At 29.3% G+C, this 26,674-nt stretch overlaps 1 long non-coding RNA gene across 1 annotated transcript; it reads left to right on the top strand.

Annotated features, from left to right (window-relative positions):
* Positions 1-3,716: 3,716 nt before the first annotated feature.
* Positions 3,717-25,419, top strand: LOC101241345 (uncharacterized). The gene is made up of 3 exons (XR_010643441.1): positions 3,717-3,838; positions 6,546-6,684; positions 25,070-25,419. It is a non-coding gene; the product is annotated as an uncharacterized LOC101241345 (long non-coding RNA).
* The last annotated feature ends 1,255 nt before the right edge of the window (positions 25,420-26,674 follow it).

Raw genomic sequence — 26,674 nt, 5'->3', positions numbered from 1 at the left:
CCGGAATTATAATATTTCAGGCCGGAACTTATTTTTTACTTTATTTATTTAAGACATGCGACACAGACTGTGTAAGTTAAATAAAAAAATTATTGTCCTACGGGGCAATGAAGAACTATGGGTAAACCTAGATAAAAAAAATACAAAGTTCTTAACAAATAAAATGAAATTTCAGGTAAAGCTACACTTTAGCGCTCTAAAATAATTTTATTTTTTTGCTTGTTGCGCTCTCGTTAGTGGAGAGTTCTTAAACATTAGAAATTTTAATTGAAATAATAAAAGAAAAACGATTGCTGCCCAATGCCAAATCCTCAGTTAATGTACCAATACTTCCTTGTAGAAGCAAACTATAATATAGTTGATGTAGCAACACTCTCTTATAGCAGCAGGCTATAAGATAATGGGTGTAGTAGCTCTCCTTTGTAGCATCAGGCTATAAGATAGCCGATATTATTACACATAGTACTATCTGTACATTTTCTGTAGCTTTGTCTAATTTTATTTGCAGTTATCACCTATGTAAAAAGTTTTATAAGTTTAGAAATATTGTGGTGCAAAAAGAGTTGCTATCCAATTTTGGGTAACAAACAAGCTCTTTTTTCATCAAAAAAAATACCTATGACAATAGTATCATTTTTAATGTTTTTAACTTTTAAATAGTTAAAAAGTATAGGTTGCCTAATACAATAAATATTTCATATATACGTATAAATATATATATATATATATATATATATATATATATATATATATATATATATATATATATATATATATTATATATATATATATATATATATATATATATATATATATATATATATATATACATATATATATATATATATATATAAACATAAATATATGTATATATATTTTTATGTTTATATATATATAAACATAAATATATATATATATATTTTTATGTTTATATATATATATATATATATATTTTATGTTTATATATATATATGTATATATATAAACATAAATATATATATATATATATATATATATATATATATATATATATATATATATATATATATGTATATATATATATATATATATATATATTTATATATATATATATATATATATATATATATATATATATATATATATATATATATATATAAGACATATAAATGCATGATGCTGAGATGTAGGCTTTTACTTTCTATCTTGACGGTAAAAATCTCGTTCCGCCGGATTTTGCCGGAAAATTTTTCAACAATTCCGGCAAATCCGGTTCCAGCCGGACTTGAAAGTTTCCGATCCGATACACCCCTAACTTTAAAAGATTTTAGCTGAGAAAATTAACAGCTTCCAGACCTACCATGTGAAAAATTGGGTACTAAAATAAGGTCTTGATCATATTTAAGCCCACTTTGTATAGTATCTTCAATAATGTATGATAATGATACTTTGTTTTACAATCATAATAATTTAAAACTAATGTTTGCAACAATAAGTTTCAACAATAATCAACAGAACAATAAATCTTTAACTTATGGTTTAGAGCAAATAAACTGTGAAAAAACCATTTATGTTTTATTTTATAAAACAGGTCAACTAATAAAGGCCAGAGTTTTTTATTTAATTACGTAATAAAAAAACAGAAAAAGTATACAACGTTTTTTAGTAAACCAATAAATAAAAATTTGTCAATGAAAAATCATAATGGGATTATTGAATCCAAGACCGTTAATCAATAAGTTGAAAAGGTATTTTCTTTGTTGTAGAAAAATACCTCTCATTTTTCAGTCAGTCCTGGGTGTTGTTAATCTTTTTCTGCCACAAGCGCTTTTACAAGCAGGTCGTAAAGGTATGTCAAAATCAGGTTTTTGCTTCACTCTCTTCACTGTGCTTTGAGAAATTTTTTAGCTATCTTTTATTGCAACATGATTGTATTATTTAATAATCCGCGAATTTCACCTAGTTTTCATGGAGAAATATCACATGCCCTCCCAATTACTAAAAAAAAGAAGAGAATATTTAAAAAGACTGTGTACTTATCCATTAAAAAATTTTTTATACATTTTTGTTTAAAAAATGCGAGTATTACGATATACACACCTTTGTGATTAGTAAAATATACGGCATTAGTCACAAAATAATTAAAGTTATTTAATTAAATTAATTATAACAAAATAATAAAGGAATTCAAATAATTTTGTTTGTAGAAAGAAACACTTCACACAAGCGTTCTATGCAATGTCCACTTCAAACTTAAAACACATGGTAAGAATGACAACAAAAGATATGAGCAATGTTGCCATTTATGAAATAACGTCTCTGGCAACGTTGCCAAAGTAAAAAATAATGAAAGAGAAAAAGATTATGAGAGGAGGTCTTTAGTGGTGTTTTGTCTGTTTCCCTAGATCTAATAATATGGTGAGCCAGTGTACATGATTTGTTGTATGCAGCAAATAGACACATTTCTGGCTCAACACGCATGGCAATACGGATCCTTACGTATAGTGCCAAACATGATCCCAAAAGGTTTAAGAGCTGACATCCTAAAGAATCACAGTATAATTTAAAAGTTGGAGTTTTCAATTTGTATTTCTTTATAAATGAGTTAAGTTAAAACGGATTATAAAAGGTGTCTGATAATGAGTAATAATATTTATGTATAGGAGCTGTGTAAAATTCAAGCTCGCAATTGATATTTCATTCAAAAAATTTGACTCGCTGTCCAAACTGTCCATGATGCCATGACTTAATTGTGAAAACACTGTGATGATCAGTTAGCCTTACTTAATCAGACGGTCAATCGGCTATCTTGCTCTAGTTATATCAAACCTCGATATTTTATTTTCGCAGCTGTGTAAAATTCTGAGTCTACGTAAATCAATCGGCTACAATTGTGGATTTAAACCTTAAAACTAATTGTTTTATTTGCCAAAATTATGGATAACATTTTTACACTGTTGTGGTCGCTAAAAAAAAGGGGCGCCGTCAACAATCATTTTTAGCAGATATAAAAGCGCCGTCAACAATAATATTTATTGGAAATAATCGGATATTTTAAAAATAAATTTTAGCGTAGAAGGAGGCTCACAACTAAAAAGTTTGTAAATTTAGATTTTATACTAAGTCGGATAAAACAAGAACAATAGGTTGTTTCACTTTTATTTATATTTATTATAAATATTTATTTAAATAAATAGAGATAACGGAACTGTTAAGCTTTCTTATCCAGTTTGCTCTACTAATTGAAATATAGAGAAATACTCTTAGTTTAAGCAGTTTTTCTAACCGCGTCACAGTTACGTCACAGTTACGTAAAGAAGAATTACTTTAATGTTTAAGTTCCAAATTTTATAAATAAAAATCTAAAACGCCACCCAAAAATTGCAACCCAAAAAAATATTAACTTTTAGTTCTAATGCCATACCTTCGTCTAACTAAAAGTTTTTTAAATATTAACCAGATTTTTTATATTAGATTTGTTTATGTAGTTATTATAAAATTATTGATTTGCTATTTAAATTAAAAAAATTAGATAAGAACACAAAAAAAGAATTAAACTGTGTATCTCAAAGAAACAAATAAATTAATTAACAAGAGGCGGTTAAATTGAATAAATGGTCCACGTTTATTGCTCAATATGTTGCGCAATATACCGCAAAAAATGTAATGCAACGATACCAAAAATATAAATTATTGTTTACATTTATAAAGAAAAATGTCAATACATAATAAAGCTGTCTAATTCTTGAGGATGAAGTAATCGAACTTTTGTTAACTTTTTAACGTTTGTTTCTTTAAAATTTTCTTTATTATCCGCCTTCTGTTCATACATTTGGTTATCAGCGGTTGATGATGTTGAGTAAGTTGTATTGTGATAAGTTATTGGAATATTATTATTTTTGTGGGGAATTGTTTTATGTACCGGTTTAAAGGAAATCGGACTACTATGTTTTTTATTAAAATTTAGAGTCTGAAAATCGGTCATTACATTATACTTATTTATTGAATCTTTTTTTGTTGTAACTTCTTTGTTGGCGGAAACATTTTTATCTTTCTTCAAATAAAGTTTTGTTTTACTTTTTTTGTTTTGTTTTTTACTTGATGTTAATACGAAAGTAGGTTTTTTATCTCCACTTGAAGCAACATCTATTGAACCTAATATTAAAGGTGGTTTCTTGAAACTGTCGCCATTTGTAACAAACAAATTTTTTTTATCTGAAATAATTGTCGATATATTGTTTATGTCTGCACAGTATTTTAGATCATCTTTCTCAACAAATTTTTCAATTACGGCATCTAAGTAATTGATAGCAGACTCTTCCGTAACGGTTGTCTCGTTACGTGTTTTTAAAGAACCATTATAATACAGGCTGTTTGCATATTTCTGCACGGTACATACTTTACTATCACTGGCTGATTGCATATCTTCGCACGGTACATACTTTACTAACACTGAGAGCTAATCATTTTGTTGCATTGTTTATTTTTTTGTTGCTATATTTTTGCCTTTTTTTTTTAAACTCAAATATGTTGGATAGCAAACATTAACAGCAAACAAAATAAAAATAAAAATGATAAACATAGTTGCAAACATTTGCAACTATTATATATAAAAACAATATTGTTAAAAAAAACAACATCAACCATTAAAATAAGAAAACTATATATATATATATATATATATATATATATATATATATATATATATATATATATATATATATACATTATATAAAAAATGCAAATAAAATAATAACATAGAAGTATCATATATTGATATTAAAAAGATTTATTTATTTTGACGACCACCCAGTTAAAAAAAAAACGGCAGTTGTTCATCACACATTGGGAGTGTCTCTCACAATAAAATTCTAATATAGATCAACGTTTTGTAAAGTTTATAAAAATTTTTCACCATGAATTATTTATGATCGTTAAAATAAACTTAGTTAAAACAAAATTAATTTTTTTTGATAAAATCTAAATAAATACTTTTATAATTACAGTGAATGTTATTACAACAGTTTTTTATTATTATTCATTATTATAATCATATTATATCAAAATTTAAAAATACTTGCTCGTATCGAATCTGTTGATTTTTTGTTGAAAAAATAATGCCGCAATTTTAAGTCGTTTTTTATAAAGATTACAACTTCCATACGATTTTTAAATGACTTTACAGATAAATTGAAAAAATTAGCAATAGGTTCATCTTATTTGCATTCTTATCAAAAGTATAATTTTGCGGAATAAATGAAACGGATTAATACTGCTTTTTTTCAAAATAACAATATTTTTAAAAAGATTTATAATGGATCTCATAATATAATGACAAATTAAAACATGAATATGATGTTTTACATTATTTTATTTAATGTAGGGTAAAACGGGGCATGGTGGCAAATGAGGCAAGATGGCTTTTCTTAAAACGGGGCATGGTGGCAAATGAGGCAAGATGACTTTTCTTATAAAAACTCAACATGAAAAAAAAAATTTAAATAGGTGAAAACGAAACTACATTTGCATCTTATATTTTAAAATGCCAATTAGTTTTTTTAAATGTTATTGTACCCATATATAAATATTATTGTACCCATATACATAAGTTTACTTTTCGCGCTTAAAAAAAATACCTCGGTTTCGTTATTCATAATGGATAGTGTCCTTCGGGTGTAACTATTTTACGAATATTTTTTTGCAACGCGTGTTTATTTTGTGTTACTTTAGTTAGAGCGGTTGGTAGTTTTTAAGTTTTTATAAAATTGGAGACAGAAGTCGCATGATAAGTATTCTTGTCCAGATTCTTGTCCAGATGATAAATTTATAATTTTGATAAGTATTCTTGTCCCGGTCACTTGAGCAGATGATAAATTTATGATATATATTTTTATTTTTTGTTTTAAGTTTTTTGTTTTCTACTTACAAACTGAAAATTCATTTAAATCATTAAATCATTAAATCATTATGATAACATAAACATACTGACAAAGTACTATTGCTTAATGATTGATAGTTTTGCAATAACTCGGAGCTTTTGAAACGTTCGCCATCTTGCCACGTTTTTCCTTACTAATTATAATTCTATTATTTGGTATTATTAATTATGGCGATAATTTTATTCGTTATTAATTTTTAGTTTTTATTAGTTGTTTTTTGTTATTACGCTAGCAATTACAATATCTAAATTTTCTAATAGAATAAAAACAATATAAGATCAAACATTAATCCAATATATTAATCTTTTTAATATATTAAACTTTTAAATAAAATTAAACTTTCAAAAGTTTATTTGAGTAAAGTTTTATTTAAACGTTGTTAAAATGGTGTTAAGAGTTATTTTGAAATAATTTTTTTTTTTTAGCTTAATTCAGTGTGATATATTTATATTCTTGTAAAGGAAATTCAATTAATGAGTTTACTGTATTAATAAAACACATATGTTATTTTTTATTTGTGTCGCTTAACTTTTCAAGATGTCGTTCTCTCATACTCGCCCAAAAAATTTGTATATAACTTTTACATGTGAACAAATATAATGTGAGAATTGCGTTTTCAAAATTTAGGAATAAAAAGACGTTGAAATTTGTTTGGAGTATGATGATTGGCAAATTTTCACTTGTAATTTTGTTGCTATTTCTTTTGGATATAAGTGATTCTAAACCACAAGGATGCATATCTATTCGATATCGAAGGGCGTGCACAGTAAGTAACTTTTATTATTAGGTAATGTACAAAAAGTATAAAGATATTCCAATTATATTAAAATAAAATTGAAAAATAATTTAACATTAAATCAGTTCAAAAAATAAAAAACAAAATTATAAATTATGTATTTGATTTTACTGAGATAAAATATTTTATCATACTATAAAAAGACGATAAAATTAAACATAGGATAAGGCTTTTAAAATTAAACATACAACAAGGCTTTTAAAATTAAACAATTGATCTAAATAAAACGACCAGATAACATTTTCAACTTTTTTTCTCATCAAATGTAAAATGTTACGATAGATATTTTCTCAAATAATTGTCTTAACTAGATTGTTTATTATCAAATGTTTGTCTGAACTATGGTTAAAATAGGTTCAGGTGAAACAGCAAAGAAACCTCAACGAAAGCAAGTTTTACAAGGTAATTCAAAATAAAATAAAAGCTCATTAAGTTCAAACTTGTATTATAGTTTGCTTTATCATTTTATGTACTGAGGTTATGTTTACAGCAATTTAAAGGTTGAAAATTATTTCTAAACACACTTTTAACACACTATATTTTAAAGCGTAGTTTTATATACAGTTTGATAAACATTAGCTGAATGTTTGAACATGTTAAGATAAACAAGTTTTATATACACCTAGTTTGATAAATATTAACTGAATGTTTATCCCACTAGTTGTAAATATAGTTGCAATTGCTGAAGGGTCAAGAGTAGGTCTGTAGAAATACAGATACGCCTATAAACACACACGCGCGCGCGTGTATTAACATAAAATTAATGGTTAATGACGGTTAGATTATTCAATTTTAAACTTCTCAAACCAGCAATACGCATTTTTAAGAAATATACGAATTTTTAAGAAACAAACGGTTTTTTAAGAAATAAATGGAGAAAAGCATAGAGGAGCAATTTAAAATCGCGTCGTATCAAAGTAGTGTTTAATCCCAAACAAAGGTTGTTGCTTAGAAATAATAAAATATATTTACTTCTAATCCTGATTTTTAATTACCTAGTTAAAAACTGAATGTAACATAGATAACTTGTTCATAAATTATTTAATAATTATTTATATTAACAAAATGGATAAAGCAAAACAAGTGCGCACAAAGACTTTATGATGCCCAGGGATTGATTACCTTTGAATAAAAGAATAAATATTTAAACTTTGAAATAATGGTATTTTGGCCACTCAACCGTAATTAAAAAAAAGTTTTTTAAAAAAATTTAAAAAACTTCTAGTGCTTAAGTTTTATTTAATAATCTTTTGAAACCTATGAAAAATAATATTTTTATATCTACAGATACATTTGTTTTGAAGAGTTATTTTTTTAATTATTTTTTGAAGAACTTAAAGTCTTTAAAAAAATGAAAGCCTAATTACTATTTAATAAATTAATTACCGATGTAATTATGGTTTGCGGGTTTAGGAGTGTACAATGAATGTTCCAGACGCTCTAATGTTAAAGTTATTAAGGTATTTGTTTGTAATTGAGGAAACTTCTGTTCTGGGTTTAAATATAACTAATATATTTTGATTTCTGTTGATTGGGTAAATGTTTAATTACAACATTAAATAAATACACTTACAACATTAATAAATACACTTGCAACATTAATAAATACACTTACAACATTAATAAATACACTTACAACATTAATAAATACACTTACAACATAAAGGAGAGAGTTCTATCAATATTTAACGTCTATTTTAAATGAATTTTTCAGACCAACGTGAAGCATAGAAAATTTTAAATCAATTTTTAGACCATCAAAGCTAAACCATCATTAATAAATAAAAAAAATAAATAGTAATATTATGTTATCTCTTAAAGTAAAATTCTTTTAGAATACAAATATCATCAAAATAAATAGTAAAACTATAAGAAAACAAAGTGAAACTTTTTAAGGAGATTTTTAAAAATCGAAATTGAAAAAGTTCCACCTGGTACCAGGTTACCACCTTTTTCTTCCTTATTTTTGGAATACATATATACATACATACATATATATATATATATACATATATATATATATATATATATATACATATATATATATATATATATATATATATATATATATATATATATATATATATACATATATATATATATATATACATATATATATATATATATATATATATATATATATATATATATATATATATATATATATATATATATATATATATATAATATTTTTTATATATATATAATATTTTTACTGCTCGTTCAGCACAAATGTTGAATTTTTGCGTATAAATAGGCGAAGGAATACCACACCAAAACTTCGTGAACGTACTGATAACCTCTGATAATCTTTTATCTTCCTCCAATTCTTTACAACTTTCAGGGTTAAACATTTGGTTTGAAAACCAAATATCTGCCCATTTTCCAGCAAAATTCTTAACTGCCATTTCAAATCGTTGTCTTTCGGAAGGAACAAGTATGTAAGCAAGCAGTAAATATATTGCCCGGGAGTTCCATCTAGATTTGCTAATATTAGGTAAACTTTTAAAATAAACTTTTATGATAATTCTTTTTATTCCAAAAGTATTTCACTTCGCTAATAAGATGCATCAAATTTTAATAGGTTCCATAAATCATATTCATTCAAAAGTTCTTGAACTCCTTTTTTTTTTTGGTGTAATTTACTTCGCCGTTAAAGAATGTTTACATTGCATATACATACATCAAAATTTATGACTAGAGCAAGAAGAAGGCATAACTGGCCTTATCGGTAAGCCCCAAATATATGAAATTTTTTTACATAACTGTAACATATAAATATATATAAAAAGAAAAAATAACTAAGTTTAATTAAGAAATTCAAAATAGCAAGTAATTAAGAAGTGTTGAAAGCTAACAACCGTTAAAATGTTTAAGAATCATTTAAACAAAAAGTTTTGAATAAAAAAATATTAATATAAAATTTCATTATTAACATTATCACAAAATGAATTTTTAACATCACTTAAATTTCATTGACATAAATAAATTTGTTTTTATTTGAATATTCAATTGACTTTTGCCTAACCTCTTTTTTGTTGTTCTTTATCACGGCTACTTGACTTTCGTGTACTTAGCTATGCCTGACAAATTAATTTATCAGCCTTTAATGCTTAATTTTTTATTTATTATTATTTATTAAAGTTCATAACCACTGCCACTGTTACTTACTGACTCAATACTACTTTAGTACTTCCTCTCTGTATTCATTCAGAATTGAAGTTGATAGCATTGATTTCAAGTTGATGACATTGTTTTCAATTTTAATTTTCTTCCAAAAATATACTTTTTTAGGATCAAATGGCTACATTGTAGTATACCCCACTCTACCAGATTTCTCAAATTCCTTTAAATAAAGATTTTCATCTTCAGAATGCAACCAAACTCCATTCTATTTGTCTCTTTTTAATAGATTTTTGTATTACTCTTGGCTCTGATCTTTTGTCTTTTGTTGGAAAACTCAAATAAGCATATAGTTCTAAGCACTCATCTAAAATTTCTTGTGCTACTTCGGTGCTACACTTCGGTGCGAAGAGAACTCGTCTTGATTAGCTCTGCTATTACGATGCTTCCTTCTCCACTAGTAAATAACTAATCTAGTCAAGGTTGTGTAGTAACTGAGCTTGTAATGCCTTATACAATTTATTATTTGATTAGATTAAATTACGCAACGCTAAATTTCACAAATAAACAAAACCAAAAAGTTTTCCCTCGCATTAAATTAAATCAAAATAGCGCCTTAAGTTTAATGAATATTGCCGCGTAAAAGTTTAATGAATATTGCCGCGTAAAAGTTTAATGAATATTGCCGCGTAAAAGTTTAATGAATATTGCCGCGTAAAAGAGCTTAAGATCTTTTGTATCTGTTTTTAAAATAAATTTAACGTTGTGTAATGTATGGGCAATCCCTTAGGACCTATAATTCAATTATTGCGTGAGTTTTCGAAAAGGATGGACATTAAAATTAATGGCCTTTTTTTTCTCCTGATGATCCAGCAATGGTGAAACTTCAAGTCGAAGATAAAAGTTAGATAAGTGTTTTTTACTAATTAATTATATATATATATATATATATATATATATATATATATATATATATATATATATATATATATATATATATATATATATATATATATATATATATATATATATATATATATATATATATATAAGAACGGTAGAACTCATCTTTTGCTATTGTATTCCAGTAGAGTCTTGCATATTAAATAATTCTTTTTCAATTACCTTTGTATGATTCCGAAGAAAAATCACAACGTTTATTTTCTCAATCTAGTGTTCCCATCCCCCTCCTCTTTTAATATAATAACCTCTTCCCCTGCCCCAATCAATGCTAATTTTAACTAAACTCCGCCCATTCCAACAATTTAAAACAACCCTATTAATGAATTTTTACCGTTGTTTACTAACTATTAAACCCCCTCCTCCTCCCTACAATAAGATAAGAGAGAGTAACCAAATATAATTTTTTTTAATAATACCATCAAGCAATCTCCAAAAAAGTGATGATGAAGTACTGGACTGGTCACAAAATGTTATATATCCATAATTTAACGGATAAAACTGAGATTTAGAACCGCTTAGGGGCTCAAAACACTCCTCAGAACACCAACTTTGAGGGTTTCTATAACCAAGAAGAAATCTGGAGCCTTTTGAATGTAAGAGCTTTGGAAGACCTTCCTCAGAACCCTTTTTCCTCGAAAGGTTCCAAAACACTTTTTCAGAATCCAATTTATTTATTTTTTTGAGGGGGGGGGGGTCCAAATTCCCATGGGTTCTGAACCCTCTTTTTAAACCGGGGTTTTTACTAAAAAATAAAAGTAAATTTAAAATATTTTTGTTTTAAAATTTGTTGCTCAAATCAATTATAAGTTATAAAATTATTCCGTCTTTTTCAAAAAAAAACTTTTCTTTAAAGCTTTCCAATAATAAAATATTTTACTATTAAAAAAAACATTTTAAATTTTAAAATTTTATTTTTAAAAAACAATACATATATTTTTATATGGTTGTAAAGAAGGTTCGAAACCTCGGTTGGCAGGTGTTCTGAAACCCCGTGGAGTTTCGAACCTATTTTTCCATCAAGGGTTCTAGAACCTTTCTTTTAGAACTCCGGTTTAAGAAGTTCTAGAACCTCTCAATTTTCCAAACATTGTTTTACAATAAGGGTTTCAGAATCCATTCTTGAAAAACCCTTATCAACGCGATTCCAGAACCCTGGGGTTTTAGACCTCTAAATTTAGATAGGGTCTTACTACTTTCTTATTTGACCCCAAAGTAATGGAGAACCTTAAAAAATGTCCATATTGTCATAGATTACAATGGATAAAAGCAATTTTTGCATATGTAGTATAATATGAATAAAATAGAAATATTGTTAAACTAATTCGCGAGGTAATACAAAGACCTAAATAACACAGAAAATGTACTCTAAATGTGTAAAAGTCAGCGGAAAAAAAGTTCTTAAATGAAAAAAGTGCTTGATTGACGAATTGTTTTCTTTTGAAGAAAAGTGAATATCCAATAATTTCTGCACAATTTTTATTGTCATTTTTTTGCTTACGGATGACCATGTGTTCAGCAATTGTTGCATTGAATAATAATAGCCTTGTTTTACGCAAATATCCTTTGCCAATTCCCCAATATTTTTTGATCGGCCGGAATTGTGGGCGATTTGGTGGATTGCGTGTTTTTGGTACAAAATTTTCTTAATTTATGTCACTCCAAAGTATTTTAAGCGTAGTGTCAAAATTAGGCCATACCAAGCAAAATCTAGCGTGCGATTGAATGAGTGGCAAAAATTGTTTTTTGAAGACACTCTTGAATATAAATTTCAGAAGTCAAAGTTAATGACGTCACAAAAGTTCTTTTTTTTTTTTCACAACTACATATTGCTTGCCATAAAAACAATTTTTTGCCATATTTGACTACAAGTTTGTATTTATAGTTAGTGCTTACACTGACCAAACAATTTAAGTATAATATTTGTCACCAGGAAGTTGACTAGGTAGTCACATTTTTTGTAAGTCTCGTCGTCCATCAAAAGGTAGCTATTCAATTTTATCTAAACTTGGGAGTAAGATTTTGGTCCTCGTGTTTTGGCAATGGAATTTTTTTGTCAAAACAATTTGGGTATTTAATTACTTGGAAAGACTTGTAATTTTAGTATTTCTTCACTTTTCTTAACAAAAATCAGAAACTTTGTACTTTTTAGCTCTTTCTTTGTTCGACAAGACTTTCTATCAAAAGAACAACAAATCTTATTTACCACTGGTTTATCATTAAAAAAAATTTTCTTCTTGATCCTTTACCTCGTTTAAAGTCTTTTTATATCATTTTACAACCCTTCTAACAGTAGATTTAGGAATTCTAGTAGCTTTTGAGACTCGTTTGTACGTTTGTAATTCTATAACGTAGTTCCATCATCGATATTCTTCATGAATGTGCTAGATGTTTTTCCTGTTTTTAAGTTGCTTCGATAACATTTAAATAAATTATAATTTGAACTTCCTTTTTTTATGTTTTTTGACGCGCCATTTTTTGCTAAAAAGGCATTTTTTATGTTTTTTAATATTTTAATTTAGACTGGAGAGTTTTAGCATTTGGTCTAATAATTTTTTCGTAAAATATGTGTAAATGACACGAACAATTATTTACTACCTGCTTAATAGAATAAAATAATAATAACAGCTACCAGTTCAATTGAGTAAAAATTTAACTTTTTCAGTATAAGAAAACTTTTTAATTCTATCCTAAATAAAATAAGTAAGAAATAAGTTTTTAATATAAAATAGTATATAATTATGCAAAAATATTAGTATGAAAAAAACCCAGCTATTCAAGTTAATTATCAAGTAAAAAAATCAGCCTTTGTGCAAGCACCCAGAAATGGAAAATCTCTACAGAAATTTTAGAGATTTTAGGAGAAAATTATACACATTTTAAATTAAACATGATAAGGGGTCATCCATAAAGTACGTAAGCTTTTATTTTAACTTCCCCACTCCCCTGGATTTTGCAATACGCTTTTTGGAACACCCTCTACCTTCCTAAATATACCTATATATTTAAAGTTAGTGTGTCCTTCTTTTCATAATTAACCCACCGCCCTGCCATCTCATATACGTCATTTACAGGCCCCCTCTTCCCCTCTGAACGTACGTGCTTTATGGACGATCCCCAATATGTAAAAGATAAGTAGATGAAAAATTGTAAGCTATGTTAGAAGATTTACAAGCTGAAATCTTAATAATAAAACAGGTGTTCTTACAAGATTATATGAAAAAAATTCAACACTGTGATGGAACTTAAAGCCTCTTGCCAATTGGCAATCATCAGCCATATCTATTTTTTAAATCACTGCACTGTTTAATCATTTTCCGTTTGACAACTAGGTTTAAATTTGCATCTTTTAGTTTCCAAATATCCTTTAATAGTTCAGTATCATTTTTATACTTCGGAATAGTTAAGACTTTTAATCCTTAACTATTCCTAAATACAAGAATCTATGCTTAAAAGAGCTAGAAAACTAAGCCTTGACCCTTTGAAGCTCCGTTAGAACTTTTTAAAAGCTTCAGCCTTGAAATTGATCATTTAGCACCGCAATCAGTGACTATTAAAGTCATATTTTATGTATTACTATTTTTATATTTATCATTGTTTTTATATTTATATGTCATACAACACTATATTATATTTTATACAAAAATTAAAGTCAATATTGTGTCAACGTTAGGGAAAACATTTTCAGTTTTATCAGTTTTGATAAAGCTGTGACTTAGCTTAAGATTAGTTATGATAATGGGATTTTTTGCAGTTATGAAACTGCTGTAACTCAGTTGCAAAGTTGTTGTCTAGATTCTTCGGGTTATACTCAATAAATTTCTTGGTGCGTTCAACATAAAAATCATGAGAAAAAGCAGCGAAAACTTGTTGAAAAGGTTTTAAAACAGCATTAGCTGCAACAGCATTTGCTTTCAATTAAATGATTTCTGGTGATCATCTAAAATTGGTTTTAGCACCATTTCATTACTAAGACATTTTTTACTGATTTTATGACTTCCTGTTAAGACAAAAAAATACATATAGAGCAAATGTATTATGAAGAAAAAGTTATTTGCCGCATTATAATAGTCAGCTGCACTACGATCAACTAATTTCAAAGAGTGAGCTGAACAAGGAACATAAATAGCGAATTTGTTTGTTTTTTCTATAACCTTTCGCAGCATTTTTTTGTACCGTCCTGACATATTAGTTGCATTATCATACGATTGACCCCTGCTATTACTAAAAATAACTTTACAGGCATCACACGAGTATTCCAAAAAACCTGATTAACCTGCTTCCCTTGAATGTCCAATAAATTCTAAGAATGCAAGAAACCGTTTTGTTGCTTGACCACCTTTAATGTACCGCACAACAACAGATAACTGATCCATATGTGACAGATCTGGTGTTGAATCAACATTAAGGCTGATATAGCAAGATAAATTAAATTCGTTGACAATGCTATAATGAACCGTTTCAGCTATTAGCTCTATAAATTCTTCGCTTTCTTTGAAAGATAAGGCTTTCCTTTGCCAAAATACTTTAAAAATTGATTTGCTAAAAGTGGATAGAACTGGCTAATAAGTTCCAGAAGACTCAAGTAATACCCATTTTCGGAAAAACCAAACTTCTTTTCTGTACCACAAAAGGCAAGTGCACGTTCAGCAAGTGTACGAATGTTGGCAATGACTTGCTCAAGCACATGTTTCAGATACTCACACTCCTCTTTCATCTATTTATCAAATGCGATATGTAGTTCTTGATTTTATCAGGTGGTGAGATATGGTAGCAGGCAATCTAGGCAACTCTGACTTTTTTCTTAATTGTTACGCTGACATTGTTTCACCAGTCACTAAATCACTCTCAACAAACTAAAAGGAAGTAGTTTCAGGAACAAAAGGTTTACAAGCAAAGCAAATTAGTTCTTTTAGTTAAAAGATAGTCCCTTCAGTCACTTTTTTTTTTTTTTTTTTTTTTAAACATCTTCGCTTCCAACAAGGCTGCAAGCAGCCAGTAATTGAAGTTGGAAGTTACTGAAAGAGAAAAGATGAAGATTGTAGAGCAAGATAACGATTGACAGACGACTTAAAAGATTGTAAACTATATGAGTCAGGAAAGCAAGATGAAGGAAGCGAATTCCAAAGAGCTGATGTTCGAGAAAAAAAACTAGACGAATAAGCGTTTTTGGAGCACTTAGGAACAGTCACAGAAAAAGAATGACACTTAATTGAATGACGAGTAACACGAGAATGAATTATAGTAGATGGCACAAGAGACGCTAGCACATTAGAGCAGTGCCCATTATAGTATTTGTAGAAAAGAGAAAGAGAAGCAACATTACGACGATGTGATAATGGTTGGAGGTTGGCTGCAAGAGCAGGTCCAACTATGTTTACAACGCGTTTTTGCACCTTGTCTAAAAGAGAAAGGGCATCATTAGAGGATCCGCCCAGATATGGCAACAATATTCCATACAAGGCCGGATTTGAGATTTATAGAGATGGAGAATAGAATCCGAAGTAAGAAAGTGACGAGCTCGATAAAGAGATGCAACCTTAGCAGATGCTAATTTTGCAACTGATTTGATATATGGTTTCCAAGAAAGATTAAAAGTAAGAGTTAATCCTAGAAGATGAAGAGTATGTGACTCATCGAGTACATCACCGTTCATAAATATAGAAAGATCTAAATTATTGCGATAACGATTGGCTGAAAGAAATTGAGTTTTATCTGAATTAAAGTTCACCAGCCACTGTGAGCCCCATGCTGTAGAAGAAGTAAGATCATTTTCAAACTCAAATGCCCCCTCCAAGCAATCAGAGGGTGTTGGTTTCTTATCACGACAAGAATAAATGGTAGTGTCATCAGCAAACAATGCCACCTTAGATGTGAGAATATCTGGAAGATCATTAATGTAAATTAAAAAGAGTATAGGGCCAAGGATAGAACCTTGAGGAAACCCTGAAGTTACAGAATAAGAAGAAGAGTGCTGTCCATCGAGGGGCAACTTTTATGCTACGATTGGAAAGGAAGGATTCGATGATCTTAAAGATGTTGCCGGATACACCATAAGAAGAAAGCTTATGGAGAAGACCAGCATGCCAAACTTTATCAAAAGCTTTTGAAATGTCGAGAGCGATGGCCTTAACCTCTCCACCTTTATCTAATGCACGATAAAACCTGTCAGTTATTACTGTTAACAAATCAGCTGTAGAACGAGAAGATTGAAATCCATATTGATGGTCAGAAAGTAAGTGATTAGATTCAAGATGAGAAATGAAGTGTTTGTTAATTAAAGATTCAAAAAACCTTGCTTATGATAGGAAGAAGACTAATAGGAAGGTAGTTAGACGAATCAGATCGCTCCCTAGAATTTTTGAAGATAGGGATGCCGCTTTCCAGCAGGCTGAAAAGCAAAGCTCTGATAAGCACTTGTTGAATAGTTTTGAGAGTATAGACGACAGCTCCGGAGAACACTTTTGCAAGACAATAACAGGTATGTTGTCCGGGCCACAAGCTGTAGAAGAGTCTAGGCAGGAAATCTCTTTAGATACAGATGCTGGAGTGATATGAATGTCAAGCAATGGATCAACGTGTTTGTTGGCAATATCAGGTAGAAAGCAACTAGTGGAATCAAGAGATGATATTGATGAAAAGGTTTTAGCAAATAATTCAGCTTTGTCTTTAGGTGAGGTGACAAAGTCGGAACCATACAAGAGAAGTGGAATTATAGATTTGCCCTTATTATTGATATTATTAAATATTCTCCAGAAGTCACGAGAGCCTAATTTTTGAGATGAGATACGAGATTTCATGACCTGAGAATAGTGGGTTTTGGCGTTAGACAAAACCTTTTTACAATTGTTTCTAGCAGTATTAAACAGACGCCTGTTTCCTGGAGAATTGTTTTGCTGATAAATATGGAAGTAACGGTTTCGATTGGCAATCGCAGCAGCACAGTGTGAAGAAAACAATGGAGGAGAGTGAGGCTTGACCTGGAATCGTCGAGAGGGAATAAAAGATTCCATGCCAGCCTGAACAACGAAGTTATGTAAGAAGCACATTTATTGACAGGAAGACGAAAGATTTCTACCCAAGGGCCATCACAAAGAAAATTACGGAAAGAGTCCCAGTCAGCTTTACTGTAGTTGTATGAGGTTCAATAATAGGGAAATTCAGGTGATGAAGAAGAATGAGATATTAGTTTTAGAGAGATCAAACTGTGATCAGAAGCACCTAAGGGTAAATGTGGAGAAACTGAGCACTGACTAGGATCAGAAACAAGACATAAGTCGAGTAGAGAAGGTAAATGGTTCGGGTTGTCAGGAAAGCGAGTTAGAAAGTTGACTATTTGAGTTAGGGATCGAGAAAGGCAAAAGTTGTGGGCTTTAATGCCTGCCGAATCACTGACACTAGAGTCAAGCCATTCAGAGTGGTGAGCATTAAAGTCACCAACAACAACTATATTAGCTGTTGGATAAAGAGAGAGGACTTGGTCAATATGATTAGAAATAACGTCAAAAAGTGTATTTTAGTTAGAACATGCTATTCTTGTTGATATTCACTCAAAGTCCCTAAAATCTTGTTGACGTTGACTCAAAGTCACTTAAGTCTTGTTGATACTCACTCAAAATCCCTAAAGCCCCTTTAGTTTGGACACACCATTCTCGTTGATATTCCATGCAACTAGTTTTGCTTGCAACTATAACTTTTGGTCGGTTTTTCTGGTTCTGTATTCTATCCATGAAAACATTCATGATTTATCAAAAAGACCTTTATAATGCCAAAAATTGTTTGATTTAGCAGCAACTCAGCTTTATCCTAATTAATAACTCATCCTATAAACAAGGATTATTTTATCGGTTGGCTGTATTCACATTGACGATAGGGTTACTTATATTGATTCAAAATCGTCATTTTCTAAACCATTTTTTGCATCATTACTGAGTAACGACGTGTCTACATCTAGTACTTTTGGATCATGTGCTTCCTGTTCCTTTTCTATGTTTTATGATGATTCTACTGATGAATGTAAATTTTGATTTGATGCACATCCTCGTTGCTGCTGCTCTGTTATTACATTAGCTGTGGGTTTCAAATACTTTGTTAACTTTGGTATTTTTTCCGAACCCTTGTTTTGATTTTCCAACCGTTCTATTTGTTTTTTTGATGTAAGATATCAATATGATATACATTTATAATGATATCATATTGATATCTTATACCACATTGATTGAAGATATCAATATGATATTCATGTATATTTACATCATATATTCATATCTTCTTTCACTTCATGTGCAAGAATATTACTATGCAAACTTAGTTGGGGTATCATTGCTAGACAGAGATTCCATCTACAAATGATATCCTCAAAGTTTATAAAATATATAAGAATTTAGATCGGTGGAAAATTAAGTATTCCGCTGGTAAACCCTCTAGGAAAACTTACAGTTTTTCTTCTACATATCGTTAGAGAAGAACCAGACGACAGCATGTCCACGTAACTTGTTTTTTTCTGTTATCAATATATATCTATAAATCAGTAGTGTCTACTGTTGGTAGGGTGAGTGTCTAGTAGTTCTTATAACCAAAATAATAAAGTTTCAGAAATATTTACAGTAGGACTTTTTGTTACACAATTATACGTAATAAAGTTTACAACTTTAATTACTAGAAAGATTTTTTTTTTTTTTCATTTTAGGTGCCCCAAGAAGTCCTAACGGTCTTGTCACAGAGCACCGCGAAAGTGCGTTTAACCAGGAAGTTCACGCCTCCTTCCTTACCGTGACGCGAAAATATGCCCTAAGCTCGTTTCTCCTGCTTATGAAGCAAGCGTTCTAACCACTGCGCCACGGCCGCACAATTGCGCGTATGGCCACAGGTTATCATTAATTAGAATATAAAGAATCTCATTTTTATCTTTGCATTTAATACTTCTTTAATAATTTTTTCAAAATCACTTTTTAATTGGTTTATAAATTAAAATTAAAAAGCCGGTAAAAGTATTATCATAAGATGTTACGCTTGATGTATCATCATAAGATCAAATTTACGAAAACTCATTTTTACCAGCCCTTAAATTTACCAAAAATTCCTATCGACTAAATTTAAATTAAAAATGCTCTGTTATTAAACTCTTGAGCATTTTTCTTTACAAGAACATCACCTAGAAACACCATATTGACAATGCCTTCTTAAAATTTTTTAAAAGTATCGAAAATTTTATAAAAGGCGCATGCGCATTTAGATAGAAAAAATTAAAATAACTTTATTACACTTTTTTTTTTCTTTTTTTTTTTTTAATTTTATTTAGGTGCCCCAAGATTTTTATTTTATTTAGGTGCCCCAAGAAGTCCTGACGGTCTTATCACAGAGAACCACGGGTGAGCATTTAGTTGGAAGTTCACGCCTCCTTACTAACCGTTGTCGCAAAACTTGCCTAGAGGTGGGGTTTGAACCACAGATACTTTTATTTATAGTTATATAAATAATGGAGTTATTGCCTGGAAAAGAACTGATAAAGGCTAGCTGCAATGTTTTTATCGCCTTCAGAAACATGCGATCCATCGAATTTATTCTGCACATTGATTCTCACATTCCACTACCCTTTTTGATGAAATGAGAGTCCTCGATGTATATAAACTAAAGTATGATTTATCGCCTTTAATTTTTAAAGACCTTTTAAATTTGAATAAGAAATAAGAAACGTTTACATTCTCTTTTGAATTTTTCTAAAGAAAATTTAAGAAGAGTTGTATTTTTAATAATATTATGACAGAAATTATTTCATAGAAATGGTACACGATATTGAATTTGAAACTAACAGAGCTTTAAAAAAGATCTTACAGTAACAAAAATACCATTTTAAAATTTTGTGGGGTATTTATTAATTTTGATAAAGTAAGAGTAAAAGATATTAGGAGATAAACTATGTTTTGATTTAAACATCAACAGCTTGATTTGGTATATATTAAACTTATAAACATTGAGTGCATTAAGTTATTTTAAATTAGATTAGATAGAAATCCGTCAACAGTTCCATTAATGCCGAATATAATCCTAAATGCATATTTTTGTTTATCATAGAGTTTTTTTAAGTTTTCCATATTATAAGTCAGGATTTCTCCATGAAATAATGCAATATGAGAGATAACTATAAATAAATGAAAAATAAATATTATTTAAAGACTCTTTATTTAGAAATGGTTTAACTCTATATAGCACAAAAATATTTTTAGAGATTTTATTTTCCATAGTAAGTTTCCAATGTAAGATTTCCATGATATATTTTCCTATAATTATTTCTTCAAAGCAGTTATCAGTCGATTCTCATGTAATAACTGTATTATTCATAAGAAAATTGGGTAATTTTAAAAGAAGGTGATCAATCTTACTATCCCTTTACGACAACTGGTTCAGTTGTCGTAAAGGGATAGTAAGAGTGGAAGATAATTGGAGGTATCAGAATATGTTTTTGAACAACAAAAACATATTCTGATCCCTCCAATTATCTGGGAATTGGAACAACATATGTTGTTTTCCAGCAGGGAGGAAAACAAGACTCAGTCAACCATTTATTTACTTGGGAGAAAGTAATAAGATCATTCCCATGAATTCTTGTAGTAACTCTAGACCAACTCTTAACAACGTTGTTGAATATTTTCCAACCTAAATTCTGAGAAAAGATACAAGATTTAGTGAACGGAGAATAATGGAGCTTAGATCAGACAGTACCTTTTTTCATCGATTTCTTGCAATAATAAACAGCAGTTTGTTCTCTAGAGAGTTGTTTCTTTAAAAAGATGAAAAAAATGATTACAATTAGATGTAGCTGCACAAGTTGGTGGAAACCATGGAGTAGAATGAGGCTTGACTTAGAACCAATGAAAGGAAATAAAAGCATCTATTCCTGCTTAAATCCAGGAGGTTACGTTGAAGGCACATTTTTCAACTGAGAAGAAAAAAACATCAACCCAAGGACCATCATAAAGAAAATTACAAAAAGAGTCCTAGTAGTGCGATGATAGAGTGAGTCCGAGAGGAGAAAAAGGAGAAACTGAATACAAGCTAAAATCAGAGACCAAACATAAATCAAGGTGAGAAGATAAATGATTAGGGTTGTCAGGAAAACGAATCTTAAGTCAACTATCTGAATAAGAGATTGAGAAATGCATTTTATAAGCTTAAGTGCCAGCAGGGAAAATTGCCTTAGAGCCAAGTTATTTAGAGTGATGAGCATTAAAGTCACCAATAACAACAATACTGGCAGAGGGGTAAAGACAAAGAGCATGGTCAATTTGATCAGAAATTACACCTAGAAGAGTGCAGTTGTGGGGAAAAGCAGAAAGATAAAGGACAAAAAGAAAGGTGATTGAGTAAAAATGGTCAAAGGATTTGAATTTCACGACAAATAAGTAAAATAGTTTCACGAAAAATAGGTAAATTGATGCGTATGTATACTCCCATGCCAACCATTTGACTATTGGAGTCTTTGCGAATCAAATGATAGTACCCATCAAAATTGAGGATTAAAGAAGGAATAGCGGAATTTAAATAAGCCTCAGTAAGAGCAAGCAAGTCTGGTGAATATTGCAAGTGGTAAGATTTAATTGATGGATGGTTACTTTGCAGACCACGTATATTTGTAAAATATATAAAATAGTTAGGTGGTGGGAATGGTTTTTTTGTTTAATGTTTTAGCTTACTTTTGAAGTGATTTAAGTTTAAAAAGAACTTGAATCATTGATAAATAGAGTACAGCCTCCTAAGCAATAAGCTATGCAATTGTTTCAGTCCAGTTAATTAACCCGAAGTCGTAACATAGGGCTCCTTATGTGGTCTTAATAAAGCACACCAAAAGCATTAACAGGGTTAATGCCGTTGGTGCCATCTTTGCGCAACAACTGTTAATACTCTTATATTCTTCAGTTGTTGATGGAATCAGCCTCTCTGAGAGCTACCACAGAGTTCGGAAAACCTTACGACTACCCAGCCTCAGAAACAATAAATTGAGTTTTAGAACTGTACCGTCATTAGAAGATAACAGGAAGAGTTGTATAGACACTATTAAGGAAGCATAAGCAAAAACCTATGATTAGATTCAAGATGATCCTGCATTTGTTATCTTAAGCAGAAAACAATGCAACACAGGTTTTTTATGTGCGCTAGCCTAATAGATAAAGAAGGATTTTAAGACTGGTTAGCAAAATTATTATGCTTACCCCTCAAATCTTTGCCTTGGAGGCCTCCTACAAGACAATAGCTGGATGCATTTAACATCTGCCCAAGATGAGTTTTTTAGGCACGGCAATTTTTAAGTCGGAGTTTGTTTCGCCAAGCCTTTGCCTAAAAACGTACACCCTACAAGACAACAGATCATGGGGCAGGTAGTTCTGGTTACATTATAGCAGGGTGATTGTGATGATTCTGAACCTGACCTTACCTAGAATAATTAAAAGGAGCTACTTCCTGCAAAAAGTCTTAAAGCATTAGGCATGTTATTTTTGGAAATGCATTAGGAAAAATATTACATCTAACAAATACTAGAGGTTAAGGTGAGCGTAGGTTTATAATTGGAGTAACTAGTTAGTTAATGAGCTCAGACTGCATCAAAAAAGATTTAAACATTTAAATATTTAAACAGAACACAAACATAAAGTAACTTACGGGTGAGTAAACACCACGCTAGAGGTTCTGACAGAACACAAATATACATATAAACATAAAGAGACAGAACACAAATATACCTTAAGCATCTAAAGGATGAATGGACACTGCGCCAGAGGTTCAAACAGAACACAAACACACATAAAGTAATTTACAGGTGAGTTAACACAGCGCCAGAGGTTCAGACAGAACACAAACAAACGGACAGCAACTTACGGGTGAGTCAACACCACGCCAGAAGTTTAGACAGAACATAAACATACTTGTAAAATTAAAAAAAAAGTTAAAAAACAGAGCATTAACATATATATATATATATATATATATATATATATATATATATATATATATATATATATATATATATATATATATATATATATATATATATATATATATATATAAAATATATATATATATATATATATATATATATATATATATATATATATATATATATATATATATATATATATATATATATATATGTATATATATATATATATATATATATATATATATATATATATATATATATATATATATATATATATTAGATTTTTAAACATATTGCATTTTGTTGTATAACTATTTATATTTAAATTTATAAAGTACATATAAAACTAGATAACTCGTGTACATATGTAATACATAACAAAACATCACAAGAATAACACATATATATATATATATATATATATATATATATATATATATATATATATATATATATATATATATATATATATATATATATATATATATATATAGTAGTAGTAGTAGTAGTAGTAGTAGATGCTGTAGCCGCCCGAAGACGACGAGTGTGTGTATTAATAGCACACTTAGACAGCCGTGTCAGTATTAATTTTATTTAAAAGGAGCCAATTGTCTAATTGTGCTTTAAAACTGTTTACTGATTTTGCATTAACTACATCTTTAGGTAGTTTATTCCATGGTTTTGTTATTCTGTTAGTAAAGAATGAGTGTCTTAAGTTGCACTTTGTTTTTTCGCGTTCAAACCTGATACCGTTTCCTCTAGATATTTGAAAATCATTAGGCTTGAAACCGTTTAAAAAGTCCACATTTTCAATCTTATTTAATAACTTATAAGTCTGGCCAAGAATCTCCAGTCTTTCCTCGTATTTCATTTTTGCCAGAGTCGGATTGAGTCTCGTAGCCCTGTGTTGAACTTTCTCGAGCAGTTCTATTTCTCCTTTAAGCTGAGGGGACCACACTGGAACAGCGAATTCAATTATTGGGCGAACAAACGTCACGTATAAGACTTTAAGAGTCTGCACATCCAGTTTCACAAATGTGTGTTTCAAAAGTGTTAAATAGTGTTAATCTTGTGATGTTTTGTTATGTATTACATATGTACACGAGTTATCTAGTTTTATATGTACTTTATAAATTTAAATATAAATAGTTATACAACAAAATGCAATATGTTTAAAAATCTAAAAGCAATATATTTAAAAATCTAAAAACTATACCAAAGCATGTAACAATATATCTGCCAAACATATTACATTATATCCAGCAAACATGTTACAGTATATCTACCAAACAAGTTATCAAATGCGAGTAAAATAGTAATGATTGTTTATATTTATTTCAGAACAATATTGGCCAAAGATCAGATGCGATGAAAAGACAACGCGATGAATATGATGGAAGTACGAAAAAAGTTAAAGACGATATATTGCTTGATTTATATAACGTTTTCAACGAACCAAGCTGACCATCTTTTCAATGAGTCAAAAAAAGATAAAAAATTTTAAATAGTTTTATATGAGTATATGTATATGTAGCGAACAGTGAAATAAAGTTTGCTAATAAATGCGAGAAAACAAGTTGAGTGGGTATTGTGGAGATAACAAAAAAATAATCTATAATTTGAGAAATAATCGTGACTTTTTTTTAACTAAATTTTATGATACAAGAAATAAAGGCAAAAAATGTAAAATAGTTACTGTCATCAGTGCCGTGGCTACTCGGTTGGAGGCCTCCCCTACCATATAAAATATGTCATTAGGGCCCAAAATCACAAAACATTTTCCACAACGTATTACAAAAAATAAAGCTCCTTTAATTTGTAAAAGGGCCCCTTTACCTCGCTCCTCCCCTTACTCCCCATCCCCCCCCCCCATATTTTTACTTTTTTCTTATTTTTCTATTTTGTTTTGAATTAATATTCATGAATCAGTATAATATCAGTAGAATGCAAAATCATTAAGTTTAAAAAAGTTCTAGAAAAATAAGTTTAGAAAAATTCTAGTAGTTAAGTTAATTGAAAATTAGTAAGAAAAAATTAAACACTAATAAAATGAACATTAAATAAATAATAGGACTATTTTAATACGTAAAGATATTTATTATGTCTTTGCGTATTAAAATTAATATTGTTGGGAAAAGAAAAAAAAAATAATAAACTAAGAAGTAGTATGACTATATTCGAATTTTTGTTTTCGCTCACATGATATTTTTTTTATCTCATTCAACGACTTAGTCATTAATATCTGTACAATTTTCAAAATAATTTACCTAAAGCTCAGGCAAAGGGGTTTATGTATAACTTTTTGTTTTTTAGTTTTCTGTGACCTAACCATCTCGTAACTTAACTTTCACACAGCACCGCTCCTTCATCCTATTACGCTACATTCTAAAAATATTAAAAATCCGACAAAAATTAACTTTAGATATATTACCTTATAATGTGTGGTTGGTAATACCTCGTGGATGTTTGCTCTATCCATCTAATTGTAATGTGGCATGGTTTACTTATGAAATCGTGTGTTGATATATTAAATTAAGCATGTAGTGACTAGTACGTTAAACGTTTCTCGTTGATTTAAAACATTGTTGAATACTTTAAATCTCCCAGTTTTTTTTTTGTGTAGGGGAGACCGGGGCTTGTTGACCGCAGGGGTAAGTTGACAAATTGCGTTTATCTTCAGAGCCTTTCATCAGAAAGTGACAAAAATGACACAGAACCTTCCTAATTGACCATTTCATCATTCGCGCTTGCACATGCGAGATATTAAAATTTATGTGTTTTTTGAACAAAAACGTAACTTTCGGAACATCGCTTCCTTTTTACTTTACAAAGAAAATAGTTGATCGTATGAAAAATTATTGTAAAAGTTCCGGTCTTACTATTGGTTTACTATATCTAGTTTTTCAGGATCTATAGACTGTTTATTGAAAAAAAGGCTTTATGGGT

The sequence above is a fragment of the Hydra vulgaris genome, chromosome 14, assembly GCF_038396675.1.
Source record: "Hydra vulgaris chromosome 14, alternate assembly HydraT2T_AEP".
Taxonomy (NCBI): Eukaryota; Metazoa; Cnidaria; class Hydrozoa; order Anthoathecata; family Hydridae; genus Hydra; species Hydra vulgaris.
This window is presented reverse-complemented; position numbering and strand designations above follow the sequence as displayed.